The sequence below is a fragment of the Giraffa tippelskirchi genome, chromosome 6 (assembly GCF_054371585.1).
Source record: "Giraffa tippelskirchi isolate mGirTip1 chromosome 6, T2T-mGirTip1v1.2.pri, whole genome shotgun sequence".
NCBI lineage: Eukaryota > Metazoa > Chordata > Mammalia > Artiodactyla > Giraffidae > Giraffa > Giraffa tippelskirchi.
In genome coordinates, this window is record NC_137280.1 from 133,351,548 (window position 1) to 133,364,661 (window position 13,114).

Consider the following 13,114-nt stretch of genomic DNA (forward strand, 5'->3'; position numbering starts at 1 on the left):
GATATCAGGGTTCTCATCCTCAGTAAGCCAGAATCCACCCACCTCTACACTTGACCTCATCTGAATCAGTGTTGCAGTTACTGACAAATGCAAGAGGAGATCAAGAGTAGAACATGAAGTTCACTTCCCTACACATATGCATCAAAAATACATCTAAATGTTGAACAGTTCTCAAAGGAAACCGATTGAAAACTGGCAGAAGAGTTCTTATACAACCAAAGCTGCAAGAAAGATCTCCATATAAGCAGGTAGGACAAAAAAAATAGGGGATCAGGAAGGCGCCAGCATCCCTGGGGGGTAGTTATGAAAGAGGAAAGGTTCTCTCACCCTGGAAACCGCCTTTGCCAGCTGGAAAGTCCACTAGAACAGACAGGGAGCTGAAGGGGCCTGGTCTCTGCTTGCAAGGAATATGTGTGTGCTGGTTTGCTAGCAGTCAGGCAAAGAGGGACCAGCACTTGATGGCTACCATGACCTCACACTGTCAACCCAAAATGCCATCCAGGCAGGGTTGCTAGTATGCCCAGCAGCTTGGTGACACCACAGCTTGGAGTCATATCTGGGGTAGACAAGCCCTGGGAGAGTCCTATCACCAAGGCAGCCCAGGTGCTAAACGGCAGCACAACCACCTCGATTCCTGCAGCCACAGTGCCCTGGCCCCCAGTACCTGCCTAACACCAGGTCTCAGAAAAACACAATGGAGAAAGGAACATGGCCTTGGGCTGCTCCTAGGCAAAACCAAGGACACCTGCACAGGCGATGGGGAGGTTCTGTGACAGCATGGGCCTCACTTGCTTCAGCACTCATATCCTTTGGGAAAGAGCATACATTAAGGGCAGTGCAGCCTTACTGAACTCAATCATCAGAGCTTCTACTTCAACAACAGGAGAGCAGACTCCACCCCCGACAGGGCTGTGACAGCCACAGAACTAAGCAGAGGACTCCCCACACTTTCCAGTGCACACTCTGGTTACCACAACACCAATTACACCCACTATCAAAGGAATAATTTCCACTCCGAAAAAGACATGGCTGGCATTCGTACCAAAAATAATGGACTCACACAGTCTACACAGGGACACTTCCACATTAAAACAGTCCTCTGAGACCACAGTAGGTAACTGTTTTTCCTAAATTCACAAAGATAAATTTAAGTAAAGTGAAAAAGAAGAGGAACTATTCCCAATTAAAAGAGCAAGCGATAGACCCACCAAGAAAAAACGACTCAATAAAATTAGAAATGAAAAAGAAGTTACAACAAAGAAATACAAAGGATCATAAGAGACTACTATGATCAACTACATGCCAATAAAATGGACAACCTGGAAGAAATGGACAAATTCTTAGAAAAGTATAACCTTCCAAAACTGAACCAAGAAGAAATAGAAAATACAAACAGACCAATCACAAGCACAGAAATCAAAACTGTAACCAAAAATCTTCAACAAACAAAAGCCAAGGGCTTCACAGGTAAATTCTACCAAATGTTTAGAGAAGAGCTAACATCTATCCTGATCAAACTCTTACAGAAAATTGCAGATGAAGGAAAACTCCCAAATTCATTCTACGAGGCCAACATCACCCTGATACCAAAACCAGATAAAGATGCCACAAAAAAAAAAGAAAATTATAGATTAATATCACTGATGAACATAGATGCAAAGATCCTTAACAAAATTCTAGCAAACAGAATCCAACAACACATTAAAAAGATCATATATCATGATCAAGTCAGCTTTATCCCAGGGATGCAGGAGTCTTTAACATATGCAAATCAATCAATGTGATACACCATATTAACAAACTGAAAGATAAAAACCATATGATCATCTTAGTAGATGCAAAGAAAGCCTTTGACAAAATTCTATAGTCATTTATGATAAAAACTCTCCAGAAAGTAGGCATAGAAGGAACATACCTCAACATGATAAAGGCCATATACTACAAAATCACAGCAAACATTATCCTCAATGGTGAAAAACTGAAAGCATTTCCTCTAAAATCAGGAACAAGACAAGGGTGCCCTTCTCTTACCACTATTATTCAACGTAGTTTTGGAAGTTCTAGCCACAGCAATCATAGAAGATAAAGAAATTAAAGGAATCCAGATTGGAAAAGAAGTATAACTTACTGTTTGCAGGTGACATGATTCTCTACATAGAAAACTCTAAAGATGCCACTAGAAAATTACTAGAACTAATCAATGAATAAAGTCCCAGAATATAAAAGTAATACACAAAAATCTCTTGCATTCCTATATACTAATAATGAAAAATCAGAAAGAGAAATTAAGGAATCAATACCATTCACTACTGCAACAAAAAGAATAAAATACTTAGGAATAAATTTACCTAAGGAGACAAAAGACCTGTATGCAGACAACTATAAGACACTGATGAAAGAAATCAAAGACAACACAGAGATGAAGTGATATACCATGTTCTTGGATTAGAAGAATTAATATGGTTAAAATGACTATACTACTCAAAGCAATCTATACATTCAATGCAATCCCTACCAAACTACCAACAGTATTTTTCACAGAACTAGAACAAATAATTTCACAATTTGTATGGAAACACAAAAGATTGCAAATAGCCAAAGCAATCTTGTGAAAGAAGAATGGAACTGGAGGAATCAACCTGCCTGACTTCAGACTATACTACCAAGTTACAGTCATTAATACTGGCACAAAAACAAAAATACAGACTAATGGAACAATAAAGAAAGTCTGGAGATAAATCCACGCACCTGTGGACACCTTATCTTTGACAAAGGAGGCAAAAATATACAGTGGAGAAAAGACAGTCTCTTCAACAAGTGGTGCTGGGAAAACTGGTTAACCACGTGAAAACGAATGAAATTAGAACACTTCTAACACCACAGACAAAAATAAACTCAAAATGGATTAGAGACCTAAATGTAAGACCAGAAACTGTGGAATTCTTAGAGGAAAACATATGCAGAACACTGACAAAAATCACAGCATGAATGGAAATAAAAACAAAAATAAACAAGTGGGACCTATTTAAAATAATATAAACTTAAAAGCTCTTGCACAATGAAGGAAACTATAAGCCAGCTGAAAAGACAACCCTCAGAATGAGAGAAAATAACAGCAAATGAAGCAACTGACAAAGAATTAATCTCCAAAATATACAAGCAGCTCACGCAGCTCAATACCAGAAAAACAAACAACCCAATCAAAAAATGGGCAGAAGACTTACACAGGCATTTATCCAAAGAAGACATACAGATGGCTAATAAACACATGACAAGATGCTCAACATTGCTCATTATTAGAGAAATGCAAATCAAAATTACAATGAGGTATCATCTCACACCCGTTAGAATGGCTATCATCAAAAAGTCTACAAACAACCAATGCTAGAGAGGGTGTGGAGGAAAGGGAACTCTCTTACACTGGTGGTGGGAATGCAAACTGATACAACCACTATGGAGAACAGTGTGGAGATTCCTTAAAAAACTAGGAATAAAACTCCCATATGACCCAGCAGTCCCACTACTGGGCATATGCACTGAGGAAACCATAACTGAAAAAGACACATGTACCTCAGTGTTCACTGCAGTACTGTTTACGATAGCCAGGACATGGAAGCAATGCAGATGTCCATCAGCAGATGAATGAATAAGGAAGTTGTGGTACATATACACAATGGAATACAACTCAACTATAATGGATTTGAGTCAGTTCTAATGAGGCGGATGAACCTAGAGCCTATTATACAGAGTGAAGTAAGTCAGAAAGAGAAAAACAAATATCATATATTAACACATATATAAAGGAATCTACAAAGATAGTACCAAAGATCCTACGTGCAGGGCAGCAAAGGAGACACAGACATAAAGAACAGACTTTTGGACACAGTGAGAGAAAGAAAGGGGTGGGATGACTTGAGAGAATAGCATTAAAACATATACATTACCATATGTAAAACAGAGAGCCAGTGGGAGTTTGATGTATGATGCAGAGAACCCAAAGCCAGTGCTCTATGACAACCTGGAGGGATGGGGTGGGCAGGAAGGTGGGAGGAGGGTTCAAGAGGGAGGGGCACATGTATGCCTGTGGCCAATTCATGCTGATGTATGGCAGAGGCCATTACTATATTGCAAAGTAATTATCCTCCAATTAAAATAAATAGATTCAAAACAAACAAAAAGAACAAGAAAAATCACTTGAAAGAACAAAACAATAAAACAGACCTCTCCAGTCAACTATATCCCAAGTTCAAGAAGGAGGCAATAAAAATACTAAATGAATTAAGAAAGATTATCAACAGAAATGCACATTACTGTAACAAAGAACTAGAAATAACTATAAAGAGGAACCTATCAAAACTAGACAACTGAATTGCCAAGATAAACACTAAGCTAAAAGCAATGAATAAGACAAAGATACCATGAAAAAAGAAAATCACCGGCCAATATCACTGATCAACATAGATGCAAAAATCCTCAACAAAATAATAGCAAGCCAAATCCAACAATACATTAAAAGGATCATACACCATGATCAAGTGGGATTTCTCCTAGGGATGCAAGGATTTTTCAGTATCCACATATCAATCAGTGTGATACACCACATCAAAAAAAATTGAAGAATAACCATATCATCATCTCAATAGATGCAGAAAAACCTTTTAACATATAATAGGAACTCTCCAGAAAGTAGACATAGAGGGAACATACCACAACATAATCACAAGCTGGAATCCAGATTGCTGGGAGAAATATCAGCAACCTCAGATATGTAGATGATACCACCCTAACGGCAGGAAAGCACAGAGGAACTAAAGAGCCTCTTGATGAAGGTGAAAGAGGAGAGTGAAAAAGCTGGTTTAAAATTCAACATTCAAAAAATTAAGATTATGGCATCCCGTCCCATCACTTCATGGCAAATAGATGGGAAAACAATGGAAAAAGTGGCAGATTTTATTTTCTTGGGCTCCAAAATCACTGCAGATGGTGACTGCAGCCGTGAAATTAAAAGATGCCTGCTTCTTTGAAGAAAAGCTATGACGAATCTAGACAGCATATTAAAAAGCAGAGACATCACTTTGCCAATAAAGGTCTGTATAGTCAAAGCTATGGTTTTTCCAGTAGTCATGTACGGATGTGAGAGTTGGACCATAAGAAGGCTGAGTGCCAAAGAATTGATGCTTTTGAACTGTGGTGCTGGAGAAAACTCTTGAGACTCCCTTAGAGAGCAAGGAGATCAAACCATAGAAATGGAATGGAAATCAACCCTGAATATTCATTGGAAGGACTGGTGCTGAAGCTCTAACACTCTGGCCACCTGATGCAAAGAGCCGACACACTGGAAAAGACCCGATGCTGAGAAAGATTGAGGGCAGGAGAAGGGGGCGACAGAGGATGAGATGGTTGGATGGCATCACTGACTCAATGGACATGAGTTGACGCAAACTCTGGGAGATAGTAAAGGACAGTAAAGGAAGCCTGGAGTGCTGTAGTCTATGGGGTCACAAAGAGTTGCACATGACTTTGCAAATAAACAACATATATGACATATATGTCATATACAACAACCTACAGTAAACATCATACTCAACAGCAAAGCTGCAAGCATCTCTAAGATCAGGAACAAGACAAGGATGTCCACTCTTACCACTTTTATTCAGCATAGTTTTGGAAGTCCTAGCCACAGCAATCAGAGAAGAAAAAAATTAAAAGGAATTCAAATTGCAAAAGAAATTAAACTGTCACTGTTTGTAGATGGCATATTATGCATAGAAAATTCCAGTGACGTTACAGAAAACTACAAGAGTTCATCAATGAGTTTGGTAAAACTGCAGGTTACAAAATTAATACACAGAAATCTGTTACACTTCTATACACTAGCAATGAAAGATAAGAAAGAAACTAAGGAAACAATCCCATTTATCATCACATCAAAAAGAATACCTAGAAGTAAAACTACCTAAGGAAATAAAAGATCTGTATTATAAGACACTGATGACAGAAATCAAAGAGGACACAAACAGATGGAAAGATACACCATGTTCTTATATTGGAAAAATCAATATTGTCAAAATGTCTACACTACCCAAGGCAATCTCAGATTCAATGCCCATCAAATTACCAATGGCATTTTTCACAGAACTAGAAGATTTTTAAATTTATATGGAGACACAAAAGACCCTGAATAGCCAATGTAATCTTGAGAAAGGAAAATAGAGCTGGAGGAATCAGGTTCCTGGACTTCAGACTATACTACAAAGCTACAGTAATCAAAACAGTATGGTACTGGCACCAAAAAAACCCCACAGAAATATAAATCAATGGAACAGGACAGAAAGCCCAAAAATAAACCCATGCATACCTGGTCAATTAATCTACAACAAAAGAAGCAAGACTATACAATGGAGGAAAGACAGTCTCTTCAATACATGGTGCTGGGAAAACTGGACAGCGCCATGGGAAAAAAATAAATAAATCATAATGTTCTTCAGTATTATACAGAAAAAATAAACTCAAAGTAGACTGAAGACCTAAATGTAAGACTGGACAGTATAAAACTCTCAGCGGAAAACATAGGCAAAACACTCACTGACAGAAATTGCAGCACTATCTTTTTCAATCCATCTCCAAGACTAATGGAAATAAAAACAAAAACAAGTGGGACCTAATTAAACTCAAAAGCTTTTGCAGAGCAAAGGAAACCATAAACAAAACAAAAAGACAACTCACAGAATGGGAGAAAATATTTGCAAATAGTGCGACCAACAAGGGATTCGTCTCCAGAATTTACAAACAGCTCATGAGGCTTTAACAACATAAAAACAACCCAATCAAAAAAATGGGCCGAAGATCTAGACAGACATTTCTCCAAAGAAGAAAGACAGATGGCCAAGAGACACATGAAAAGATGTTCAACATCACTAATTAGTAGAGAAATGAAAATCAAAACTATAATGAGATACCACCTAACCCCAGTCAGAATGGCCAAAAAATCTATAAATAATAAATGCTGGAGAGGGCATGGAGAAGAGGGAACCCTCTTACACTGTTGCTGCAAATGTTAATTGGCACAATCACTATAGCGAACAGTATGGAGGTTCCTTAAAAACTAAATGTAGAATTACCATATGATCGTGCAATCCCACTCCTGGGCATATATCCAGAGAAAACCATAATTCAAAAAAAAGCACATGCACCCAACGTTCACTGTGGCAACATTTACAATAGTTAGAGACATGAAGCAACCTAAATGTCCATAGACAGAGCAATGGATAAAAAAGATGTGGTACATAAATAGAGCGGAATATTACTTGGTCATAAAAAAGAATGAAATGTTGCCCATTGTAGCAACACAGGGGGACCTAGAGAATATCACAACAGGTGAAGTAACTCAAAGACAAGTATTATATCACTTATATATGAAATATAAAAAAATAATACAAATGAATCTATTTACAAAACAGAAACAGACTCACAAATATAATTTTAAAAAACACTTAAGCTTATCAAAAGGGAAAGGGAGTTGGAATAGTTTGGGATTAATAGACATATTTTATATATAAAATAGATAAGCAACAAAGATTTACTGTATGACACAGGGAACAACTTTAATACCTTGTAATAACCAATAATGAAAAATAATCTGAATAAAAATATATTATATATAATTGAATAACTTCGCTATACACCCAAAACACAATATTGTAAACCAACTATACTTCAATTTAAAAATAATCATAGTAATAGTTCCTCATTATTAAGTACCAAGAGTGTGCCGAGTTTTTTATTACTAAACTTTTTACTTTGTATTGGAGTATAGCTGATGAAATGTGCCAAGTTCTGTGCTAAGGACTTTCCACCCATCATCTCATTTAAGCCCCTGTTAACAACCCAAGAGGTATCATTATTCTTACCTGCATCTCATAGGGGAGGAAGTAGCTTTAAAGAGAATGCATAATAACTGTGGTGGTGCCAGGAGCCAATTCCTACCTCTCTGACTGAAGAAATCAGTTCAACCACTCTTATCAGGTAGGATGCTTTCAGTTGCAAGTAAAGAGTACCTTCTTAGGGACTTCCCTGATGGTCCAGTGGTTAAGAATCCATCCTGAAATGTAGGGGATGCAGGTTCAATCCCTGGTTGGGGAAGTAAGATCCCATATGCCTCACAGCAACTAAGCCTGAGTGCTGCATCTAAGTCTGAGTGCTGCAACCACTGAATCCATGTGCTCGAAAGCCCACACCCAAGAACTAGAGAATCTGTGCACCACATCGAAAAATCCCCCCATGATGCAATGAAGATCCTGCGTGCCGCAACTAAGAACTGATACAGCCAAATAAATAAATATGTATTTTTTTTAAAGTACCTTCTTAAAAGTGGCTTTAACAATGAGAACACATTATCTTGCCAACTAGAAAGAGGTCCCAGGTGCAGGGCTGGTCAGTTCAGCAGCTCAGTGATACTGTTGGGAGCCCAGATTCTTGGCATCTGGTTCTTTGCATTGCTCCACTCCACCATCCTCAGGTGTGATTCCTCAGGTTTATAAGAGGCTGCTGTGGTGCCAGGCATCATATTCTCCCACAATCACACTGAGAAACAGGACAGAAATTTCCCTTTGTGTGTCTCTTTTAAGCAGAAAAACCTTCCCAGAAGTCCTCAGTAGGCTTCTCTGCAGGTTCTGCTGGCAGAGCTACAAAACAGGCCCATGCCCTTGAAGCAAAAACAGCTGGTGTCTGTTTTTTGCATTTCAGACTCAATAGTGGGAGGCTGATGCCCTGCTGGTAAAGAAGAAAGACAGGGCAGACAGGGAATGGCCTCTCGGTTAAGCGATCACAGGGTTTCAACCACAGTCACTCTCTCCCCTCAGAGAATCACAATGCACGTTACAAATTTTATAAAGTTCTTTTTGTGACATAACTAAGAAATGTTAGACTTACTTTATTTCATCCATTCTAAGATATAAACTTTTTTTCACATTTTGACATCTATGATGATGAGATGTAGCTTAAAAGGAGCTCCTTTCCTGACTTCTCATTCTATGATTGCTCTAAGTATCACCCCCATCACAGCCCCTTGAGACAGGTGGCTAAAATGTGTAAAAGGAAACTCAGGAATGTTTCCTTGCGCCCTGGCTACACACACACTCAGAAAATATTTATTTATGGAGCATCTACTGTGAGGCAGCAGCACTGAGGACACAACTGTGTGCAAGTCAGGTGTGAGCTCTCGTGTAGCTCTAGTCTTAAAAAGAGGAAACAAGACTGTGAACAAGTGAACAGAAAAAGAGATGGCACACGAAGTTAACTGCCACAGAGACACAAACAGGGCACCAGAAAACAGGAGCAGAAAGGAACTCACTTCATGCTCTGACTGAAGGATGACAACGAAGTACCCAAGGGAAAAGTGGGGATGGGAGCATTTTAGGCACAGAGAACGGTATATGCAAAGGCAGTGAGGTGAGTAAGAGCTTGATGTATCTGGAACTAAAATACAATGGAGAGACGCAAAGGAAGGGGAGCTGGAGGGCAGGCAGAGACCAGAATATGAAGAGGGACTGGAAGGACACCTCTCAACCACGCAGGCTACATGAAGATCGTCTGGCTTGCAATGTGGCTGCTACCTACCAGAAGCAGGGAGAAATGTTCTAAGCCTAGCTACTCAAAGTGTGGTCCCCAACCAGCAGCACTGGAGTCACCAGGGAGCTTGTGACAAATGCAGAATCTCGGGCTCCACTCCCAACCTACTCAATCCAAACCCATACTTCAATAAGACCGCCAGGTGCGTCACACACATAGTGAAGTTTGAGAAGTGCTGCTTTAAACCATCTTTCTATTTTGGACAAGGATGGCAACATTTTGTGTCTGACTTCCTCAAGTTCTAGAAGGGAGCCCTTTCCCTGTGCACATGACTTCTCTGGACACTGGAGGGCAACCTTACATTAAAAAACAGAACTCAAACTAGAGGCCAGAGAAATCACAGAAGGTTAGAGCCTAAAGACAAGGCAATGGCTGCATTTTGCAGCCACAGAAACAGGCCCACTGAGCATTGAGCAGAACAGGACAAGCAGCCAGCTCTCTTGCGCCCAGAGCTGTTCGTCCTCACGAGGCACCTGGTGCAGAAACCCAGGGACCAGTTATGGACGGTGTCAGCAGCTGCAGCTGGCCACTGAACAGAGCCAAATGTGGAGAAGAAGGGCTTGGAATTCAAGGGCAACAAAGCACTGCTAAAATTCACAGCAATTATGAATTGAGTTTGCAGAGTTATGCCAACTCTGTTAATGCCCCGTGTGTAATTAAATTTTAAATATTTCATTCCACATCAGATGTCAAGTTGCTAAAACTCTTGATCACACAGTGATAAACATCTGCTTTTACGTACAGAGCTGTGAGCCACTGCCAAGCTATTCAGAAGCCCTAGAGCAAGACTAAATAAATAAAATCCAGAAGCTGTGACAACTAGGGCCAGTATCTATCACCCAAGCATCCACATGCCTCTTCACCTGGCCTCCAACATGATTTTTGGCACAGGGGCACAGGCAGAAAAACCAAAGGCCTGCAGTCACACTCATGGTTAGTCCTTGAGGCAAATTAGGGCCAAGTGTACAGATGAATCAGGTCAAAAAATTAAGGTGACTTCTATGCCCATGTCCAAAAGTGTTTCCTCCTTGGGGGAAACTGTCCTAGTGTTTCCCAAATTTCAGTCACTCAAACACCACCTCCACAATTTTTATCAGATTATTTATTAATATTTACTTAATGCTATTTATGTGATAGTTTTCTTTCAATTGATTCATTCCTGACTTTTCTGTTTATCAGTATCAAATAAGGACCAACTTTATGCTTTTAATACAAATTCAGATAAATTCATAACTCTTCAAATATGTTGGCCTGAGTCACATCTAAACTTACCTTACATATTCACCACAAGTCTGAATTCTACACTTTGCGAATTATTGTTCCCTTTGACGTAAGTGAGAGCGGAGGAAAAACGTGTATTCCCTCAATCTCTTCATGATGACTGTTCTTTAGGAAACCAAAGGAAAAATATCTGAATATGCTTCAGGGAAAGGAAAACACAAGTACTCTGACAATCAAGCAGGGCCTAGTTAACCCCAACCCCACCTCAGGGAGCCAAAACTCTCATATTCTACAAGCCCGTTCCCAGGACATCATGTCCAAGGACTTCCTGTTTGCTGCGGTTTTCACTGGATACATCCCTCTCTCTGCTGCTCTGGGTTGTGAAGACTTGCCTACCTGGTCACCACTGTGAGCTGTGGCAGAAACATGACAGCACCATGGCTAGACTCAGCCTCCCTGAATACAAACCTCAGCCTCTCCATTTACTTGGGAGGGTTATGGGCTCAAGTCTATCCCCCCAAAATTTATATGTTGAAACCCTAACCACAAGTTCCCTAGAATATGGCTATATTTGAGATAGGGCCTTGAAAGAGGTGATGGGCCCTATTCCAATCTGACTGGTGTCCTTGTAAGAAGAGGATTAGGACATAGGGAGAGATGCCAGGAATGCAGGTGCACAGATGAAAGACCATGTGATGAGGCAGCAGGAGGGTCACCACCTGCAAGCCAAGGAGAGAATCCTCAGAGGAGAGTAACTGCTGACACGTGGCTTGGGGACTTCCAGCCTCCAGAACCAGAAGAAAATAAATTTCCATTGTTTCAGCCACCCAGTCTGTGGTATTTTGTTACAACAACATCAGCAAACTAATGCACCACATGAAATGAGACTTTCAAAACAGGAGTAACAGCACTTATTTCATTAGATGGTAAGGACTGTGCTTCAGGCACAGTACCTGGCTGCAAGGGGCTGGGGGGCGGGGTGGGGGGGCAGTTTCTCAGCACCTCCCCCATTCTTAGATCAGGTACTTCACCCTTACCTGTATTCCCACCAGCAGTAAAGGTGTGCAGACCTCGAGCCTTTGCCACAGATTGAGACACCACCTGAAGATGAAAACTGAACAGAGGAGGGTGGAGTCAGGAGATGTAAAGAAAGTAGCAACCGCTTTGTGTTCCTGAATCTGAGCTTATCTTAAATTCAATCACTTTTCAAATCCCCAGTTACCTTCTGAATTAATAATTTATTAATTCCTTTTCTGGTTTTAGCTGGTTTGAGTTGTTATTATATCACTTGCCATCAAAGGAGTTGTGACAAACACACTGGCTCCCAGAGTGAATTAATAACATTAGCTTTGCTGTCTGGGGGAAATCACGTGATCCCAGTTTCAGTAGTACATATATCGGCTCCTGCAGGAAGAAGAGATGGGCCATGTGACTCACTAGGGAAGCATTTGTGAGGTGTCAAAATGTGCCTCAGTCAGTCATGAAAAGTGCTTGTAGGGCCTGGACCAAAGGCCTTCTTGCTCCCAAAGTCCTCCCGTGGATAAAGACTTTATTGTCATACAAAAGAAATGTGCCCAAGACACAGGTCTTGCCTATTTGGATCAGGAGAAAGCAATTTGTCCTTCTGACAAAGTAACAGCACTATTTAATTTTAAAAAACATAACTACAAATTGCTACCCCTTCTCAGACTCTGTGGGTAACAGGAGCTAAAAGCTCCAGTCCTCGTATCCAAGAGTTTCAGGTGTTCCCACAGGGAAGGAGGAAGCTGGCAGAATTTACCACATTTCCAATGGTCTGGTTTACACAAAACTCCCTGCAGGGGGCAGCCTGGATGTGCGGCTGAGTTCAGTGTTCCTTAATATTTCCATAAACATCTGACAATGTCTCGGAGGAAATGCACATTGCTTACAATAACTTACACTTTTACACTAAGCACTTTACAGATTTCACTTAATCCTCTGGGTACTACTTTCATCCTCATTTTAAAGATGAGGAAATTGAGCCCTTGATACATAATTCATTCAAGGTTTCACAGCTGGATGTCACAGGAGTCCAGAGCCCTCGGCACCTCTCCCCAATTCTGCCTCTAAGACCTTTTGTGATTCCAGGCAAGCTTTCCTTCCCCTCTTTTGGCTTCAGTCCTCATCGGACAAACAAAGGCACTAGCCTGGGCTCCTCTCACCTCTAAAGTTCTTCTAGTTCCAAGGTTAAGAAATTCACTTTGCACTCTGCACCCTGGCATCAGCCTGCATACTAGAGATG

The 13,114-nt window shown here is 40.4% G+C and overlaps 1 long non-coding RNA gene across 2 annotated transcripts in view; it reads right to left on the reverse strand.

The window, feature by feature from the left end:
* The window catches only part of LOC145508659 (uncharacterized), a 106,581-nt gene that overhangs the window by 16,883 nt on the left and 76,584 nt on the right, over nucleotides 1-13,114 (reverse strand). The window contains exons 9-13 of one of the 2 annotated variants that reach the window (XR_014055513.1): nucleotides 12,144-12,255; nucleotides 11,889-11,965; nucleotides 10,903-11,016; nucleotides 8,361-8,583; nucleotides 7,987-8,101 (exon numbers count right to left, since the gene is read on the reverse strand). This is a non-coding gene — a long non-coding RNA (uncharacterized LOC145508659). The remainder of the gene's footprint in view (nucleotides 1-7,986; nucleotides 8,102-8,360; nucleotides 8,584-10,902; nucleotides 11,017-11,888; nucleotides 11,966-12,143; nucleotides 12,256-13,114) is intronic. The other variant, XR_014055512.1, reaches the window with a different exon arrangement.